Raw genomic sequence first — 20,701 nt, 5'->3', positions numbered from 1 at the left:
GTCCCAGCAGTGGCCACCAGCCCCGGTGGTGCTGCTGGGACTAAGAGATGCTGGCCCGTTGATTGGCTGGCAGCTCCATTAGGCGGGACTTCCTGCCTCAATGAGGTGAAAGTCCAGCCTCAGACCAATTAAGGGCCTGGGGACCGTAAAATGTGGACTGGATCCCCAGGCCAGGTGGAGGCGGGATCGCCACCGACTTTTCGGTCGGTGAATGGCTCCCGAGCAACGAGGCTAAAATTCCGGCCATGGTGTCTCCTCCCCCAGTAGGTAACAAACCTGAAGACAATTTAAAAAAAAATCTTTAGAAATTCTTTTTTGATGGCAGAAGTTAATCAGATGAGGTCCAAGAGATTGCAATAGCTCATGAGTACCACTAATCCCGGCACAACCCTACAGCTATCTTCTATAATTCAAGATATTCAGCTCTCTTTTGAATGACGACAGGAAACTCATACTTATCTTACACTGTATGTCAGACGAAACACTGGCATGTAACTTAACTCTTTGCTTTCATATTTAATACTTATGCCCTCTAGTTCTCAATCCCTTTCAATCACAAATGATCTATCCACCCAAAATCTATTCCCCACATCTTATTTAAAATCTTCAATCATATCTCCTCATGGAATCAGAGAATCCTAGAATTCTAGAAGTTTACAGCATGGAAGGAGGACATTCGGCTCATTGTGTCCATGCCGTCCGACAAGGTGCCATCCAGTCTAATCCCACTTTCCGGCTCTTGGTCCGTAGCCTTGTAGATTACGGCACTTCAAGTGCATATCCAAAACCTTTGAAAATATTATGGGAGTTTCTGCCTCCACCATCCTCTCAGGTAGTGAATTACAGATCCCCACCACCCTCTGAGTGAAAAGATTTCCCCTTGAATCCCCTCTAAACCTCCTACCTCTAACCCTAAATCTATGCCCCCTGGTTATGGACCCTTCAACCAAGGGGAATAGGACCTTCCTATCCCCTCTATCCAGACCGCTCATAATGTTATACACTTCGATTAGGTCTCCTCTGTTCCAAAGAAAACAACCCTATCCTATCCAATCTTTTTCCTCATAACTAAAATTCTCCAATCCAGGCAATATCCTCATAAATCTCCTCTGCACCCTCTCTAGTGCAATCACATCTTTTTCCTATAGTGCAGTGACCAGAACTGCACGCAGTACTCCAGCTGTGGCCGAACTAGTGTTTTATACATTTTCAGCATAACCTCCCAGCTCTTATAATCTATGCCTCGGCTAATAAAGGCAAGTATCCTATATGCCTTCTTGACCACCTTACCTACCTGTCCAGCCACCTTCAGGGATCTGTGGACATGGACTCCAAGATCACTCTGTTCCTTTACACTTCTCAGTATCCCACCATTTATTGTGTACAAAGTGACTCCTGACAATGCAGAGCATGCACAGAGTGATCGCGGATGTCATCAATGCATGCCAACATTTACCAGCTTGCCAGCATGACGTCACCACACAATGATGTCCTCACCCCTCAATAGCATCTCCATTCACTGGAACAGAACCCCGCTCCCTCCCATCATCCCTGCTTCAATCATCGCTTCTCCCCACTTGATCCCCACCACACCGCTGCCTTCCCTCAGTCACTCGCTCTCCCCCTCGGCCACTCGCTCCAGGCCTCCCCACTTCCCCCCTCTCAGCCATTCACTCCCACCTTCGACGCTTTCTTCCCCACCCTCCTCCCCACCGGCCGCTTCCCCTCCTCAGCTGCTCGCTCCAGACCTTGCCACTGCTTCCCCACCCCCTCCCCTCAGATGATAGTTCCCTGCTCCTCGCTCCCCCCTCCCCACCCCGCTCTCTGGCCGTTCGCTCCCCGCTTCCACCTTCCAGCCGCTAGCTCCAGGCTGCACCGCCTCCGTACTCTTGGCCACTCGCTCCCATATCGCCCCATCACCCCTCGCGGCCCACCTTGCTTCTCCGGGCGGCTTGGTGGGGAACCATCGAATGTGGGAGTAAGTGGACGAGAGGAGGGAAGCAGTGCAGCCTGGAGCTAGTGGCTGGAGGCGGCGGGGGGGGGGGGTGGTGAAGTGGGCATCAAGTGGTCGGAGAGCGGGGTGGGGGAGGGAAGGAAGCAGGGAGCAAGCAGCCAGAGGCAGGGGGGAGTGGCGAGGTTGGAGCCAGTGGCTAAGGGAAGGCAGCGGGGAGCGAGAGGTGAGAAGATAGGCGCAGGAGGGAGCGGCAAAGAGAAGCGCAATGGCAGGAGGGAGCAGGGGACTGTTGGGGGTGGGATGGAGGCGGCAATGGCAGCCATTGAAGTGATTTTCGGGTTGAATTTTGTTGTGATAAATTGAGCAGTGCCATCTTTAATCCTGGCAGCTGCCTGAAACGTCACAGACAGTGACATTTCAATGGAAGAGGCTGCATTTGTGCATGTGCTAGTACTGTGCCACCTAGTAGTTACGTTTTTTTTTTAGAACATTACAGCGCAGTACAGGCCCTTCGGCCCTCGATGTTGCGCCGACCTGTGAAACCATCTGACCTACACTATTCCATTTTCATCCATATGTCTATCCAATGACCACTTAAATGCCCTTTAAAGTTGGCGAGTCTACTACTGTTGCAGGCAGGGCGTTCCACGCCCCTACTACTCTCTGAGTAAAGAAACTACCTCTGACATCTGTCCTATATCTATCACCCCTCAACTTAAAGCTATGTCCCCTCGTGTTTGCCATCACCATCCGAGGAAAAAGGCTCTCACTATCCACCCTGTCCAACCCTCTGATTATCTTATATGTCTCTATTAAGTCACCTCTTCTCCTCCTTCTCTCCAACAAAAACAACCTCAAGTCCCTCAGCCTTTCCTCGTAAGACCTTCCCTCCATACCAGGCAACATCCTAGTAAATCTCCTCTGCACCCTCTCCAAAGCTTCCACATCCGTCCTATAATGCGGTGACCAGAACTGCACGCAATACTCCAGGTGCGGCCTCACCAGAGTTTTGTACAGCTGCAGCATGACCTCGTGGCTCCGAAACTTGATCCCCCTACTACTAAAAGCTAACACACAATATGCCTTCTTAACAGCCCTATTAACCTGGGTAGCAACCTTCAGGGATTTATGTACCTGGACACCAAGATCTCTCTGTTCATCTACACTACCAAGAATCTTCCCATTAGCCCAGTACTCTGCATTCCTGTTACTCCTTCCAAAGTGAATCACCTCACACTTTTCCGCATTAAACTCCATTTGCCATCTCTCAGCCCAGCTCTGCAGCCTATCTATGTCCCTCTGTACCCTACAACATCCTTCGGCACTATCCACAACTCCACCGACCTTCGTGTCATCCGCAAATTTACTAACCCACCCTTCTACACCCTCTTCCAGGTCATATATAAAAATGACAAACAGCAGTGGCCCCAAAACAGATCCTTGCGGTACACCACTAGTAACTAAACTCCAGGATGAACATTTGCCATCAACCACCGCCCTCTGTCTTCTTTCAGCTAGCCAATTTCTGATCCAAAGCTCTAAATCACCTTCAACCCCATACTTCCGTATTTTCTGCAATAGCCTACCGTGGGGAACCTTATCAAACGCCTTACTGAAATCCATATACACCACATCCACTGCTTTACCCTCATCCACCTGTTTGGTCACCTTCTCGAAAAACTCAATAAGGTTTGTGAGGCACGACCTACCCTTCTCAAAACTGTGCTGACTATCGCTAATGAACTTATTCTTTTCAAGATGATTATAAATCCTGTCTCTTATAACCTTTTCCAACATTTTACCCACAACCGAAGTAAGGCTCACAGGTCTATAATTACCAGGGCTGTCTCTACTCCCCTTCTTGAACAAGGGGACAACATTTGCTATCCTCCAGTCTTCCGGCACTATTCCTGTCGACAATGACGACATAAAGATCAAGGACAAAGGCTCTGCAATCTCCTCCCTGGCTTCCCAGAGAATCCTAAGATAAATCCCATCTGGCCCAGGGGACTTATCTATTTTCACACTTTCCAAAATTGCTAACACCTCCTCCTTGTGAACCTTAATCCCATCTAGCCTAGTAGTCTGAATCTCAGTATTCTCCTCGACAACATTTTCTTTCTCTACTGTAAATACTGACGAAAAATATTCATTTAACGCTTCCCCTATCTCCTCTGATTCCACACACAACTTCCCACTACTATCCTTGATTGGCCCTAATCTAACTCTAGTCATTCTTTTATTCCTGATATACCTATAGAAAGCCTGAGGGTTTTCCTTGATCCTATCCGCCAATGACTTCTCATGTCCTCTCCTTGCTCTTCTTAGCTCTCCCTTTAGATCCTTCCTGGCTAGCTTGTAACTCTCAAGCGCCCTAACTGAGCCTTCACGTTTCATCCTAACATAAGCCTTCTTCTTCCTCTTGACAAGCACTTCAACTTCTTTAGTAAACCACAGCTCCCTCGCTCGATAACTTCTTCCCTGCCTGACAGGTACATACTTATCAAGGACGTTGTTAGCAAACACCGCCTATTGTGTATTGCCTTGCCTTGTTAGCCTTCCCCAAATGCATGACCTCACATTTCTCGGGATTGAACTTCATTTGTCACTGTTCTGCCCACCTGACTAGTCCATTGATATCTTCCCACAGTCTACAGCTTTCTTCTTCATTAACAACCACAGAACCAATTTTTGTATCGTCTGTAAACTTCTTAATCATACCCCATACATTGAAGTCCAAATCATTGATATATACCACAAAGAGGAAAGACCATAGTGCTGAGCCCGACAGAACCCACTGGAAACAGACTTCCAGTCATTAAAACACCCTTTGCCTCCTGCCTCTAAGCCAATTTTGGATCCAACTTGCCACTTTGCCTTGGATCCGATGGGCTTTTACTTTTGTGACCAGTCTGCCATGTGGGACCTTATCAAAAGGCTTGCTAAAATCCATATATGACTACATCAAATCTACTACCTTCATTGACCCTGCTCGTTACCTCCTCAAAAAATTCAATCATGTTAGTCAGACATCATCTTTCCTTAACAAATTAGTGCTGACTGTCTTTGATTAATCCGTGTCTTTCCAAAGAAGATTTATCCTGTCCCTCTGAATTTTTTCCAATAACTTTTCAACCACTGAGCTTAGGCTAACTTGCCTGTAATTTCTCTCTTTTAAACATCCTCGTGTTCTAAAAGAGGTAGCTGCAGAGATAGTGGATGTGCTGGTTATTATTTTCCAATATGGTTCCAGTGGATTGGAAGTTAGCAAATGTAACTCTGCTATTCAAGAAAGGAGGGAGAGAGAAAACAGGGAACTACAGGCGAGTTAGCCTGACATCAGTCATCAGGAAAGTGCTGGAATCTATTATTAAGGAGGTCTTAACAATGCACTTAGAAAATCATAGTATGATCAGACAAAGTCAACATGGTTTATGAAAGGGAAATGGTGTTTGACAAATTTATTAGAGTTTTTTCAGGATATAACTAGTATGGTAGATAAAGGGGAACTAGTAGATGTAGTTTACCTGAATTCGACATTCGATAAGGTGCCACGCAGAAGGTTAATTCACAAGATAAGGGCTCATGAGTTAGGGGTAATATATTAGCATGGATAGATGATTAGTTAACAGACAGAAAGCAGAGAGTAGGGATAAATGGGACATTTTCAAGTTGGCAGGCTGTGACTAGTGGAGTACCGCAAGGATCAGTGCTGGGGCCTCAACTATTTACACTCTGTATTAATGACTTGGATGAAGTGACAGAGAGTAATATATCTAAGTTTGCTGATGGTACAAAGCTAGATGGGGATGTAGGCTGTGAGGAGAACACAGAGGCAGCAAAGAGGCAGGTCAAGTGAGTGGGCAACAAAGAAAGAACAAAGAACAAAGAAAATTACAGCACAGGAACAGGCCCTTCGGCCCTCCAAGCTTGCGCCGATCCAGATCCTCTATCTATTCATGTCGCCTATTTTCTAAGGGTCTGTATCTCTTTGCTTCCTGCCCATTCATGTATCTGTCTAGATACATCTTAAAAGACGCTATTATGCCCGCATCTACCACCTCCGCTGGCAACGCGTTCCAGGCACCCACCACCCTCTGCGTAAAGAACTTTCCACGCATATCCCCCCTAAACTTTTCCCCTCTCACTTTGAACCCGTGACCCCTAGTAATTGAATCCCCCACTCTGGGGAAAAAGCTTCTTGCTATCCACCCTGTCTATACCTCTTATGATTTTGTACACCTCAATCAGGTCCCCCCTCAACCTCCGTCTTTCTAATGAAAATAATCCTAATCTACTCAACCTCTCTTCATAGCTAGCGCCCTCCATACCAGGCAACATCCTGGTGAACCTCCTCTGCACCCTCTCCAAAGCATCTACATCCTTTTGGTAATGTGGCGACCAGAACTGCACGCAGTATTCCAAATGTGGCCGAACCAAAGTCTTATACAAGTGTAACATGACCTGCCAACCCTTGTACTCAATACCCTGTCCGATGAAGGAAAGCATGCCGTATGCCTTCTTGACCACTCTATTTACCTGCGTTGCCACCTTCAGGGAACAATGGACCTGAACACCCAAATCTCTCTGTACATCAATTTTCCCCAGGACTTTTCCATTTACTGTATAGTTCACTCTTGAATTGGATCTTCCAAAATGCATCACCTCGCATTTGCCCTGATTGAACTCCATCTGCCATTTCTCTGCCCAACTCTCCAATCTATCTATATTCTGCTGTATTCTCTGACAGTCCCCTTCACTATCTGCTGCTCCACCAATCTTAGTGTCGTCTGCAAACTTGCTAATCCGACCACCTATACTTTCCTCCAAATCATTTATGTATATCACAAACAACAGTGGTCCCAGCACGGATCCCTGTGGAACACCACTGGTCACACGTCTCCATTTTGAGAAACTCCCTTCCACTGCTACTCTCTGTCTCCTGTTGCCCAGCCATTTCTTTATCCATCTAGCTAGTACACCCTGGACCCCATGCGACTTCACTTTCTCCATCAGCCTACCATGAGGAACCTTATCAAACACCTTACTGAAGTCCATGTATATGACATCTACAGCCCTTCCCTCATCAATCAACTTTGTCACTTCCTCAAAGAATTCTATTAAGTTGGTAAGACATGACCTTCCCTGCACAAAACCATGTTGCCTATCACTGATAAGCCCATTTTCTTCCAAATGGCAATAGATCCTATCCCTCAGTATCTTCTCCAGCAGCTTCCCTACCACTGCCGTCAGGCTCACCGGTCTATAATTACCTGGATTATCCCTGCTACCCTTCTTAAACAAGGGGACAACATTAGCAATTCTCCAGTCCTCCGGGAACTCACCTGTGTTTAAGGATGCTGCAAAGATATCTGTTAAGGCCCCAGCTATTTCCTGGGGACTTGTCCACCTTAATGCCTTTTAGAATACCCAACACTTCCTCCCTCCTTATGCCGACTTGACCTAGAGTAATCAAATATCTGTCCCTAACCTCAACATCCGTCATGTCCCTCTCCTCGGTGAATACCGATGCAAAGTACTCATTTAGAATCTCACCCATTTTCTCTGACTCCACGCATAACTTTCCTCCTTTGTCCTTGAGTGGGCCAATCCTTTCTCTAGTTACCCTCTTGTTCCTTATATATGAATAAAAGGCTTTGGGATTTTCCTTAACCCTGTTTGCTAAAGATATTTCATGACCCCTTTTAGCCCTCTTAATTCCTCGTTTCAGATTGGTCCTACATTCCCGATATTCTTTCAAAGCTTCGTCTTTCTTCAGCCTCCTCGACCTTATGTATGCTTCCTTTTTCCTCTTAGCTAGTCTCACAATTTCACCTGTCATCCATGGTTCCCTAATCTTGCCATTTCTATCCCTCATTTTCACAGGAACATGTTTAGTTTAGTTTAGAGATACAGCACTGAAACAGGCCCTTCGGCCCACCGAGTCTGTGCCGACCATCAACCACCCATTTATACTAATCCTACACTAATCCCATATTCCTACCACATCCCCACCTGTCCCTATACTTCCCTACCACCTACCTATACTAGGGGCAATTTATAATGGCCAATTTACCTACCAACCTGCAAGTCTTTTGGCTTGTGGGAGGAAACCGGAGCACCCGGAGAAAACCCACGCAGACACAGGGAGAACTTGCAAACTCCACACAGGCAGGACCCAGAATTGAACCCGGGTCGCTGGAGCTGTGAGGCTGCAGTGCTAACCACTGCACCACTGTGCCGCCCTGTCTCTCCTGCATGCTAATCAACCTCTCTTTAAAGCCTCCCACATATCAAATGTGGATTTACCTTCAAACAGCTGCTCCCAATCTACATTCCCCAGCTCCTGCCGAATTTTGGTATAGTTGGCCTTCCCCCAATTTAGCACTCTTCCTTTAGGACCACTCTCGTCTTTGTCCATGAGTATTCTAAAACTTACGGAATTGTGATCACTATTCCCAAAGTAGTCCCCTACTGAAACTTCAACCACCTGGCCGGGCTCATTCCCCAACACCAGGTCCAGTATGGCCCCTTCCCGAGTTGGACTATTTACATACTGCTCTAGAAAACCCTCCTGGATGCTCCTTACAAATTCTGCTCCATCTAGACCTCTAACACTAAGTGAATCCCAGTCAATGTTGGGAAAATTAAAATCTCCTATCACCACCACCCTGTTGCTCCTACATCTTTCCATAATCTGTTTACATATTTGTACCTCTATCTCACGCTCACTGTTGGGAGGCCTGTAGTACAGCCCCAACATTGTTACCGCACCCTGCCTATTTCTGAGTTCTGCCCATATTGCCTCACTGCTCGAGTCCTCCATAGTGCCCTCCTTCAGCACAGCTGTGATATCCTCTTTGACCAGTACTGCAACTCCTCCACCCCTTTTACCTCCCTCTCTATCCCGCCTGAAGCATCGATATCCTGGGATATTTAGTTGCCAATCATGCCCTTCCCTCAACCAAGTCTCAGTAATAGCAATAACATCATACTCCCAGGTACTAATCCAAGCCCTAAGTTCATCTGCCTTACCTACTACACTTCTTGCATTAAAACAAATGCACCTCAGACCACCAGTCCCTTTGCGTTCATCATCTGCTCCCTGCCTACTCTTTCCCTTAGTCACGCTGACTTCATTATCTAGTTCCTTACAGGCTTTAGTTACTACCTCCTTACTGTCCACTGACCTCCTCATTTGGTTCCCATCCCCCTGCCACATTAGTTTAAACCCTCCCCAACAGCGTTAGCAAAAGCACCCCCAAGGACATTGGTTCCAGTCCGGCCCAGGTGTAGACCGTCCAATTTGTAATAGTCCCACCTCCCCCAGAACCGGTCCCAATGTCCCAAAAATCTGAACCCCTTCCGCCTGCATCATCTCTCAAGCCACGCATTCATCCAGACTATTCTTTCATTTCTACTCTGACTATCACGTGGCACTGGTAGCAATCCTGAGATTACTACCTCTGAGGTCCTACTTTTTAACTTGGCTCCTAACTCCCTAAATTCTACTTGTAGGACCTCATCCCATTTTTTACCTATATCATTGGTGCCTATGTGCACAACGACAACTGGCTGTTCACCCTCCCCTTTCAGAATGTTCTGCAGCCGATCTGAGACATCCCTGACCTGTGCACCTGGGAGGCAACATACCATTCGGGAGCAAAAACAAGAAATGCTGGATTCACTCAGCAGGTCTGGCAGCATCTGTGGAAAGAGAAGCAGAGTTAACGTTTCGGGTCACGTGCTTTTGATTCTTCGCTATTTCTTAAGATAGTGCCCACACAGCAGTCAAGTGAGGTGAGAGGAAAACATTGTACAGGAGGATTTATTGATACAGAAATGTGGGGAAAGGGTGTTGAGCATCATATACCTAGTTGCGAAGAAGGGTCACTGACCCGAAACGTTAACTCTGCTTCTCTTTCCACAGATGCTGCCAGACCTGCTGAGTGAATCCAGCATTTCTTGTTTTTGTTTCAGATTTCCAGCATCCGCAGTATTTTGCTTTTATACCATTCGGGAGTCTCGTTTTTGACCACAGAACCGCCTATCTACTCCCCTTACAATCGAATCCCCGATGACTATAGCCCTTCCACTCTTTCTCCTGCCCTTCTGAACAGTAGAGCCAGCCACGGTGCCATGAACCTGGCTACTGCTGCCTTCCCCTGGTGAGCCATCTCCCTCAACAGTATCCAAAACGGTATACCTGTTTTGGAGGGAGATGACCGCAGGGGACACCAAGGTGGCAGATGAAATATAATGTGGGCAAGAGTGAGGTTATTCACTTTGGTAGTAAGAATAGAAAAGCAGAATATTTTTTAAAAGACTTGAAATTTCTAAATGATGATATTCAGTGGGACTTTGGTGTACTTGTATAAGATACACAGAAAGTTAGCATGCAGGTACAGCAAGCAATTACGAAGGCAAATGGCATAATGGCCTTAATTACTGGGGGATTGGAGTACAATTATAAAGAAGTCTTGCTAGAATTGTACAGGACTTTGGTGAGACCAAACCTGGAGTACTGGGCTGGATTTTATCAGCCCCCTGAGTTGTGGTTGGAGGCTGGGGGGCCCATAGAAGCACCACGAGTGGAGGGGTCGGAAGGCTCATCGCTGGCCCGTCGCCAAGTGATTTTGCCAGGGGCAAGATAGGCCGACCACAGCTTTCCCGCTCAGAGGCCAATTGAGGCCCTTAAGTGGCCATAAGGGCCTTTCCCACCGCCGCTGGGATCTAACCAGTGGTAGGGGGTGTCTTGGCTATGCGGGGAGGGCGCCTTGTGAAACGAGGTACCATCTCTGCGGGCTCGTGGGGGTGGGGGGGGGTCCCCTTCTTCGTGGGCAATCTGTGGCCCACAGAAGACCCTCACCGATAAAGCCTCCACCTATATGAGCCCCCCTCCCACTGGACTTCATGGCCCCGGCCCCACCCCCACCCCCACCCCCCTCGCCGGGGCCTTCTGGACTGGCCCCAGCGACCCCGCCTCACTTACCTGAGGTACAGAATTCCAGTGCTGGGCCTGGGTCCAAGGCCTCTGCAGTACTGGCAGTAGCCAGCGTTCCCAGTGACGCTGCTGGTACTGCTGAGCTGCCGGCCCTCTGATTGGCTGGCAAATCGTAGAAGTGGGATCTCCATCTTTAAAGGGACAGGAAGCCCGACGCCAGAAATTCCGCCTCCAGAACAATGGAAGATCGTGCGGTGGGGTGGGGGCATGAAAAAGTCGAGGCAGGGTTCCACCCGCCTTTTCAGCCCAGCACCAGGAGCCCTACTGCCTTCACAAGATCCCAGCCACTGTGTGCAGCTTTGGTCTCCCTATTTCAGGAAGAATATACTTAAATTGGAGGCGGTACAGTGAAAGTTCACTAGATTTGTTCCTGGGATGAGAGGATTGTCCGATGATGAGAGGCTGAGTAAATTGGGTCTATCTTCTCTGGAGTTTAGAAGAATGAGAGATGATCTCATTGAAACATATAAGATTCTGAAGGGGCTGGATAGGGTAGACACTGAGAGATTGATGCCACTGGTCGGGGAATCTATAAAAAAACAAGAAATGCTGGAAATACTCGGCAGGTCTGGCAGCATCTGTGAAGAGAGAAGCAGAGTTAACGTTTCAGGTCAGTGACTCTTCTATAACATGGGCACAGTCTCAGGATAAGGGGCCAATCATTCAGGACAGAAATGAGGAGAAATGTCTTCACTCAAAGGGTTTTGAATCTTTGGAATTCTCTACCTCAGAATCATTGAATATGGCTGAAATAGACAGATATTTGGTCTCTCGGGAAATCAAGAGATATGGGAGCATGTGGAAAACTGGAGATGAAGCTGAGGATCGGCTCTGATCCTATTTAATGGTGGAGTAGGCTCGAGGGGCTGTATGGTCTACTTCTGTTCCTATTTCTTATTTTCTTATGTACCTCAGACATATGGCACACATCTCACACTGATACTCCAGGTAGAACCGTCTGTTTCAAGACTCCCGAGGCTCTACATCTCTACCCTGCTAAGCAGCACTGTGCCTGTCCTCCATCCCCCGAGGGGCACTGCCCACAGCCCATTCTGTCTACCTGGAATCCTCCAGAGCTGACATGATGTGCACTTCACCCTGTGCCACTGTTTCTAAAATCGCATGAGGACCGACCGAGGTGCAAGTGTCTGCACTAATTGAGGGTGTGCTAGAGGGATCTGATGCTGCAGGCTCCGATGTGTCTTCCTCGTCTGACTCCTTGGGAACTTGCTGTCTTTGTGTTGACCCCCACCCCTCTGAAGCTGGCCCTGTGGTCGGCATGAGAGAAGATGGCGATGAGAGATCAGGATAATCAACAGATGCCTCTACTGCTTAAAATAACGGGATGACCATTTAGGCATTGACAGCTCCTTGCATGGGGACCTTTGCCATGCAGCCCCTGAACCTGGAGATGTTGAGCTGTTTGCACCCTGTCTATGGTGGACCCCCGTTTCTCCGTCCCCAGCATCCCTGTGGCTTCCCACTCTGGCTACATCAAGGGTCAGCTCCTCAAAGTGCGTCAGCCCTCTCAATCTCCCTGGCGTTCAACTCCCATTTGGCCTGCAAGGTGAAGAAAGAAGCAGTTAAGACAATGTCTCTCTCACTCACCAGTCGCAGCTTTTCATTCACATACGTTGCTGCAGTCTGCATTCCAGCCTCCTGTTCAGCAACACCAGGGTTCTGACTTTTTTGCTTATGGGTCATCATGTATCTGAGCACACATTTCTCCCAAGGTCAGGAGAACTCTATGCATCCTCAGGATGCCCCTCTCTTTTGCGGTCCCATGACTGCAGATCAGGAGGCACCTATCTTTGGACTCACCTTTCCAGGCCTGAGCAGGTCATTGAAATGTTTGCTGCACTGCACCCAGTTCCTTCTCACCACTCGTCTGCTGCTGACCTCTTGAGCCACCACCAGCCAGGCCCTGTTGGTAAGTCTTGCAGCCTTTCTGTTGCCACTGGCACGGAACAGGATGTTTCTGCTTCAGTCACTGCCTCCAGCAGCAACTCCAGTGAGGCATCAGAAAAATGGGGGTGGGGGGTCCTAGATACCCACTGCCTTCTGCTCTGCTCCTCCTTCCATCCTTTGGACGAATGGCAACCTCAGCAACAGCTGCCACTCCCCCTTTAGATCGGGCCTGCTGCTGCCTGTGTCTCACCTCCTTCCCACTTCCGCCACCATTAATTGGGTGGTAAACGCGACTCTGGGCCAATTAAACTGTTTTCCATGTTAAAATTGTAACCGATGCGTGTTGCCACAGCAGTGCGGAGTCAGGACCTGGAAGTGACCACAAGATTGGAGTTCCAACCCCGGAATGCAAATCCTGCCCAAAGTGTGGTTGTTGATTGGAGGTGTCTCTGTAAATAAAAGCTCATAAATGTATTAAAAAAATCTAGGCTCCAGTGTTCTATCATTCATTGCCTGGCTATCTGAATTGTTGCATGTATTTGTATTAATAGAAAACTTGAGCCAAATTATTTATGAAAATGGTGGCAAGTGACTTCTTCAAAAAATTCAATCAAGCTAGTGCGATAGAGCCTGTCTTTCCTAAAGACATGTAGGGATTCTCTAACAGCTTCAGGTGATCATACTACACATCCCTAATGATTTTAGGACCATCAGACTCACTGTACACTATCAGTGAGACTTTGTACACAGCCAACAGACTTTTTATTTCCCCTAGCAGGTTATTTAGGAGTGGTTGGTTAGGTGGCACAAAGCTGAGACAGAGCACAAACAACAAGAGAGCTCTGTAGCAGAAAACACAGGCATCAGTCACAAACCACTCAATTTATTGAATAAATCTGATGCACTTTATTTGTACATTTTCCTGAGATTGCCCCTGGAAATTTTTCATCCACCTTACTCGAGTATGGCTATCAGTCTAGGGCTGAGCAGGCCTGTGGCATTTCCTGTATCAGGAGTTCCAGGGATTCAACATAGTCTCAGAATAAGGTTCAGGCCATTTAAGACTGAGATGAGGAGGAATTTCTTTTCTCAGAAGGTGGTGAATCTTTGGAATTCTCTACCCAGGAAAGCTGTGGAGGTTTTATCATTGAGCATATTCAAGACAGAAATCAATCGGTGTCTGGATACTAATGACATCAAGGGATATGGGGATAGTGTGGGAAAATGGCATTGAGGCAGACAATCAGCCATGATCTAATTGAATGGCGGAGCAGGCTCAATGGACTAAATGGCCTACTCCTGCTCCTATGTTCCTATGTTCCTAACATGTAGTTGGAAAACTAGTGTCATGTCAGACGTGTGTGTTGTATGATTGCCTTTAAGAGTGATAAGCACGAACTGGAAAGCCATGGATATCCTATCAGAGTTCCAACTGTTGGAATGCAGTTATACTTCACAGACCAAGTGATGGTAGAACCAGAGAAGCAAGCTCCAAAAATACTAATAGAAGTTGGAAATGAGGGGTTGCACAGAATCAATACCTCTGGGTTATCTGAAGAGGAACAGAAAGATCCCACAAAGATTTAGTAATTACTGGAAGATCAGCTCCAATTACGAGTGAAGTTTTGAATTCACCGCTTGGAATTAATGTGCTACAGGCAACAGCCACAGGAATCAATAGACCAGTTCGTCAGTAGATTCCAAAGTAAGGGCAATGAATGCGATTTCACAGAAGCTGAGTTGTCAGACTGAATAATGGAATTGTTGATTGTATCAATACCCATTGATGTATTTCAGAAAGACCTCTTGGGGAAAAATGAAAGGCCACAGCATTAATACACTGCTGGAAGATGGCAGGAAATAGGAAGCCATTGTAGCTAGACAATAGCATCTGCAAGCACTAGGTGCAGCCAACAGTATCGGCACGATAGCCAGGTTGAAAAGAGCAAGCGAGCTGTGTGGTAAATGTGGTTTGTCCCGCATTTCGAGACCTGTGTAAGGCATGTGGTGTAAAAGGACACTGGGCCCGCCTGTGCAAGAAATCAGGCTCCAAAGACGCAGCCAGACGTCACGGTACTACAAAAACAGACAACAGGCACAGCAACAAGGCAACAGCAGCAAGGAAAGTGCCAGAGGCCTGCATAAACGCAAGCTGATACATGAAGTCACCAGTGAAACAGACCTGAGACAAGACCCAGAGAGAGGTTATTCTCAGTGAGAAGACGAACAGACATTCCACATTGTAAACTTAACGCATCACGTTGATGAAGTCAAACAACTGGAAGATTTTGCCACTATTAACATCACGTGCCCAAAGAAAGCTGGCAGACATACACTAAGAGTCAAGGTTGACACTGGCGCTGGTGCAAATATCCTAACAGTCCGAATCCTGAAAGATATATACCGGAGTCGTTGGAGATCAATGATACAACCAACAACTGCCAAATTATCTGCATACAATGGGTCACCCATTCCTTGCATTGGCACACTGACAATGCAATGCAGCTATGGCAAGTTGGCATGGAAACCATAAACATTCTACAGATTAGACACGAGTGGACCAGCAGTGGCAGGACTGCCAGCGTGTAAGGACCTCAACATCATCACCATCCACGAGGTCACCAAGGTACCCATTACAGAAGAAGAGACTAAAGGTACCCACATTGAGTCACAGTTCCTCCAGGATCTCAGTAGTTCTGGTTTGGAGATTATCAGCTTCTTCTCAGAGCTGCCACACCAAGAGAATGAAGTTCCAAAATCAGATGGTGAAAGTTCTTTGTCAACGGGCAGTGTCTCTTTTGCGTTCCAGCAATTCAGAGGAAGAGATTGACATTGTAACCAGTGAGATGCGAAGGCTGACAGTGGGGAGTATTCCCAAGGGAAAATCTCCAAGGTCCAGAACCCGCTCACAGACTCTGGCCAGCATCAAACGGTGCAGTCTGGAAATCCGGCAACAACACAACTATGCCGCACCTTCACTTCTGCTCTCTAGAGAACTTCCATCACCACTACGAGCCAGATCGGACAGGTACCTCCATGACACCAAGTATTCTTCCCTCACACAGTTGCATGTTGCATCAGACAACATAAAAAGAACTCCTTACATGGTGGCAGCTCATTACAGTGTAACTTGACAACTAGGAGCCAAAGTGAGGCTAAGCTGGATGTCAAGGCCAGGATTGAGACCTGGATCCTTAAAAAAAATTTTTAAAACAATAAATAATTCTCCAACATCCCATTACAAAGTGGGTCACAGAGATGGCTATATCTGTTTTCCACCCCCAACACTCCAATCAGTCCATAGGTAGCCACCATTGGAAAGCAAATCAAGGAACTTATCCCCCCAAGACAGAAAATCTGCAGGCATCAATAGCAGAGGTTCCTGGCAGGCAGCTCAGCACACATGCCTAGGTGAACACCATCACAGATTTTTGAGACATGTGCCTTTGTATTTGTGCAGAATAATGCAGCACTGTAACAAAAGGTGAGCTTTGATGGTGGCATAAATGGTGTCAATGACAGTACTGGGCTGAATTTTCCCTCCAGGGGCAGGAAACAGGGGTCAGGGCTGCTTCTTGGTGCCGACTCACCCCACGGGAGAAACAGTCACTCATAAAGTTTTTCATGAGGGTGACTCCTTACTTGGTCCAGAGACAGGTTCACCATCCAATTAAAGGCACAAGCTCTTGAAGCTGGAGAGCCAATCAGAGTCCTTCCAGCTTTAAAGGAGCAGCAGGCTGCAATGAAGGTAAGTAAGAGAGAGTGCGCTTTAGGATGGTGGCACTCTCTCTCCAACGTTTTAAAAACTTAAATTCAAAAATAGCTTTTCCAGCCAGGCCACAACTGTAGGGAGTGGAACCCTTCTACAGGATGGCCTGTGGCTACTCCTGCAGCCATGCAGGCAGGGAGTGCCTCTAGGCCTGCCTGGAGCATTGACCACTCTCCGCACCGACCTGGCACCAGGAGGCCTCCTTCCAGGAACCTAAACTGGCCCTTGCCATCTCCAGGAACCTGGAGGTCAAGTGGAAAATCCCCCTCGATCCCGCCTCCACAAAAATGGCCTGGAGGTGGGATTGAGCCAGGGAACCAGCACACTGGCCGCAGGGTTATTTTACCTCCAGCCTGCCTCCACTGCCGGCCCCAGCAGGAGCCGAAAGTCCAGCCCAGTGTATCAGAACATCTTCTGGGCTTGTTTCTTTGATACATTTGCTAGGGAATAATTTAAGCATTTATAAGCTGCATTAGCACCTTGGACACTTATTCCAAGTGTGTGACTTGGAGGGGAATTTATGCCTTCTGCCTCTATCTTCGATGCTTTTGTTCCTGACAAATCACTCAAAACAACAACCTTTAACATAATTAAACATCCCAAGGTGCTTCACAGGAGTATTATAAAACAAAATACGACACCGAGCCACACAAGGAGATATTAGGTCAGATGACCAAAAGCTTGGTCCAAGAGGCAGGTTTTATGGAGTGTCTTAAAGGAGGAAAGTGAGGTGGAGATGTGTAGGGAGGAAATTCCAGAGCACAGGGCCTAGGCACCTGAAGATGCAGCCACCAATGGTGGAGTGATTAAAATAGAGAATTCTCAAGATGTCAGAATTAGATGAGCACAGATATCTCAGAGGGTTGTGGGACTGGAGGAGATTAGAGATAGGGAGGGGTGAGGCCATGGAGGGATTTGCAAACCAGGATGAGAATTTTAAAATCAGGGCGTTGCTTAACTGGGAGCCAGTGAGGGTCAGCAAGCACAGGGCTGATAGTAGGGATACGGGCAGCAGAGTTTTGGATGAGCTCAAATTTAAGGAGGATAGAATGTGGGAGGCCAGCCAAGATTGTTGGAATAGTCAAGTCTAAAGGTAAAAAAACGCATGAATGAGGGTTTGAGCTGCAGTTGAGTTGAAGCAGGGGTGAAGTTGGGCGTGTTACAGAAGTGTTAATAGACGGTCTTAGTGACGGCACGAATATGTGGTCGGAAGCTCATCTTGGGGTCAGATCTAACGCCAAGGTTGCGAACAATCTGGATTAGTCTCAGACTGTTGCCAGGGAGAGGGATGGTGACGGTAGCTCGGGAACGGAGTTTGGAGCGGGGACCGAAAACTATGATTTTGATTTTTCCAATATTTAATTGGAGGAAATTTCTGCTCATCTGGAGATGGATGTGGGATAAACTGTCTGCTAATTCAGCAGAAGTGGATGAGTTGAGCGAGGTGGTAGTGCAATAGAGCTGGGTGTCATTAGCATACATGTGAGAGCTAACACTGTGCTTTCGAATGATGTCGCCAAGGGGCACATGTAGATCAGAAATAGGAAGGGGCCACGGATTGATCCTTGAGGGGCAGAGGTAATTGCGTGGGTATCTCCCACTGCTATTCCCCCTTGTACAATCCCCATGCTCAATTCCTTAAGTCCAAAGGCCGTAAACTGCAATATCCTGCAGCCTTATATCCGATCACATACCCTGTGGTCCTCCAACTCTGGTTTTGGTAAACACCCACTCCACTCTTCCCCCCCCCCCGCAATTCTTTTCTACACTACTGTTGGAAGAGCCTTGAGCCTCCTCAGACTCACATTCTAGAATTCCCTCCCTAAATCCTTTCTCATCCCTTCTCTCTCTGCTCTTTAAAAACCTACTCAAAGCCCATCTTTTCGATTAGGATTTCATCCAGTTCTCCCCATTATCCATCTCATTTCCTTGATTCCTTTTTTCCTCCTTCCCTAGAATGGCATTGTGGGCCATTTGTTATGACAAAGACACTAAATACAAATACATTCTTGTTGATTGTGTATAGGGTTACAGTTTCTAAGCATTGTAGCTGCACAGAGATTTATACAACAAGTTAAACTTAAATACACAAGCAGCAGGCAAATTTCAGATGGTAGATTTAGACAGAATTGACCAGTGGGGATAACTTGAAAAAGTAGTGTCTAAGATGTTGGCCATGGTATTCTGTACTATTTGAAGGGTTGCAACTTTGAATCAATCATTCAGCTCCTTGTCTTGGTAATCACACAATCTAACTTGAACTAACAAGTTGGAAAATGTGGCTGAGTGGGAACCCTCAATGAAAGCTGGTCCCATTTGGCCCTGATAGCAACATCTACAAATCTTTCTTTTCCCTCTCTTTATTTTCCTTTCTGTATCTAATTTGACTTTGATTCACTCTCTCAACCTCTCTTGCATTCTTCTGTATCTTCCTCGATCCATAAACCTCATTGGTTAAGTAGATAGACTGTTAGTCCCTGTCATTCACCCAGATCCCAGATACCCTGTTGTCCTCGCCTTATCAGTTCACACTTCCAGCAATTTGCAGCACAAAAATTTCTTGGGTGGCGCAGTGGTTAGCACTGCAGCCTCACAACTCCAGCGACCTGGGTTTGATTCTGGGTACTGCCTGCGCGGAGTTTGCAAGTTCTCCCTGTAACCATGTGGGTTTCCGCTGGGTGCTCTGGTTTCCTCCCACAGCCAAAGACTTGCAGGTTGATTGTAAATTGCCCCTAGTGTAGGTAGGTGGTAGGAGAATGGTGGGGATGTGGTAGGGAATATGGGATTAATGTAGAATTAGTATAAATAGGTGGTTGTTGGTCGGCACAGACTTGGTGGGCCGAAGGGCCTGTTTCAGTGCTGTATGACTCTATGAAGGCTGAGGAATAATGTCAAACAAACAGGGCACGTTTCAGCAAAATCTATGATTCCAAAAATCATTCTTCTCCGTGGTGTATTTTTTAGTAACACACTGGAGTAGAATTTCTGTACATTGGCCCAAAATAACACAATTTTGTTTCGTTTGTGAACTTATATCATGTTTTTGTTAAGGAAGCCCAACAGGGCTAGTTGTGAGAATCTTAAACCATTCTACTGGAGCTCTGATTAGTTGTGGAAAACTTAAAGGATAATTCTGACCCAGCCAGGATTATTTATCAGACAATATTGTCGTGTCAGAGACCTAAAGCATCAGATTGGAACAGTTTGCAGCACCAATTGATAAAATCCTGGAAAGCTGATCCTCAGACATTGACACAAAGGCAAAGTACTGTGGATACTGGAAATCCAAAACAAAAACAGAAAACGCTGGAATACGCAGCAGGTCAGGCAGCATCTGTGGATCTGTGACCTTTCATCAGAACTGTCAAAAGTTAGAAATGTAATAGATTTTGAGCAAGTGAAAGGGGGGAGGGGGGGAAGAAGAACAAAAGGGAAGATCTGTGATAGGTGGAGGACAGGACAAGTTAAACGGCAAAAGGTTTCATGGTACAAAGCCAAAGGGAGTGGTAATGGGGCAGGTAAAATAACAAAAGATGTGTCTGGATGAGGTGTGAATGATAGGATAGCAGCTGTCCAAACACAAAATAAAGGGATAAAGAAAGAAACAAGAGAACAAAAAAAAAACCAGCAAAAAAAAATGAGAAAAGAGAACGGCACAGTGGTACAGTGACAGGTGGCACAGTGGCGTAGTGGTTAGCACCGCAGCCTCACAACTCCAGGAACCCGGGTTCGATTCTGGGTACTGCCTGTGTGGAGCAGTAGGGATTGACTCTTTTGAACCTATAGTTAAACTGCATAGGTGGAACAGAGTAGAGGTGGTGTACATTGCAACAGGCCTGACCTTTTCTAGTTTTGACCTGTATCTCCTAGTTCACCTCTCACAGCTTCCACACTGGACCTGGGAGCACTTAATGCTCATATTAGGCAACAAAAGTCAAGAAAAATGTTCCATTCTACAATAACGGCATAATTCAACTTGTTGAGTGCAAAAAGAAAAATCACCAAAAATGACAGCAATGCCATCAATCAGCTGCAACTGATTGCTTTCATGTCCCTTTGATTTTAA

The 20,701-nt window shown here is 46.8% G+C and overlaps 1 protein-coding gene across 1 annotated transcript in view; it reads left to right on the top strand.

Moving 5' to 3' along the window:
• The window catches only part of pdlim3b (PDZ and LIM domain 3b), a 92,067-nt gene that overhangs the window by 52,408 nt on the left and 18,958 nt on the right, over window positions 1-20,701 (top strand). The gene's annotated exons all lie outside the window — the stretch shown is intronic.

Source organism: Heterodontus francisci, chromosome 4 (genome assembly GCF_036365525.1).
Source record: "Heterodontus francisci isolate sHetFra1 chromosome 4, sHetFra1.hap1, whole genome shotgun sequence".
In the NCBI taxonomy this organism is placed as follows: domain Eukaryota; kingdom Metazoa; phylum Chordata; class Chondrichthyes; order Heterodontiformes; family Heterodontidae; genus Heterodontus; species Heterodontus francisci.
The sequence above is the reverse complement of the archived record's forward strand: the minus strand, read 5'-3'. Positions and strand labels throughout refer to the sequence as shown.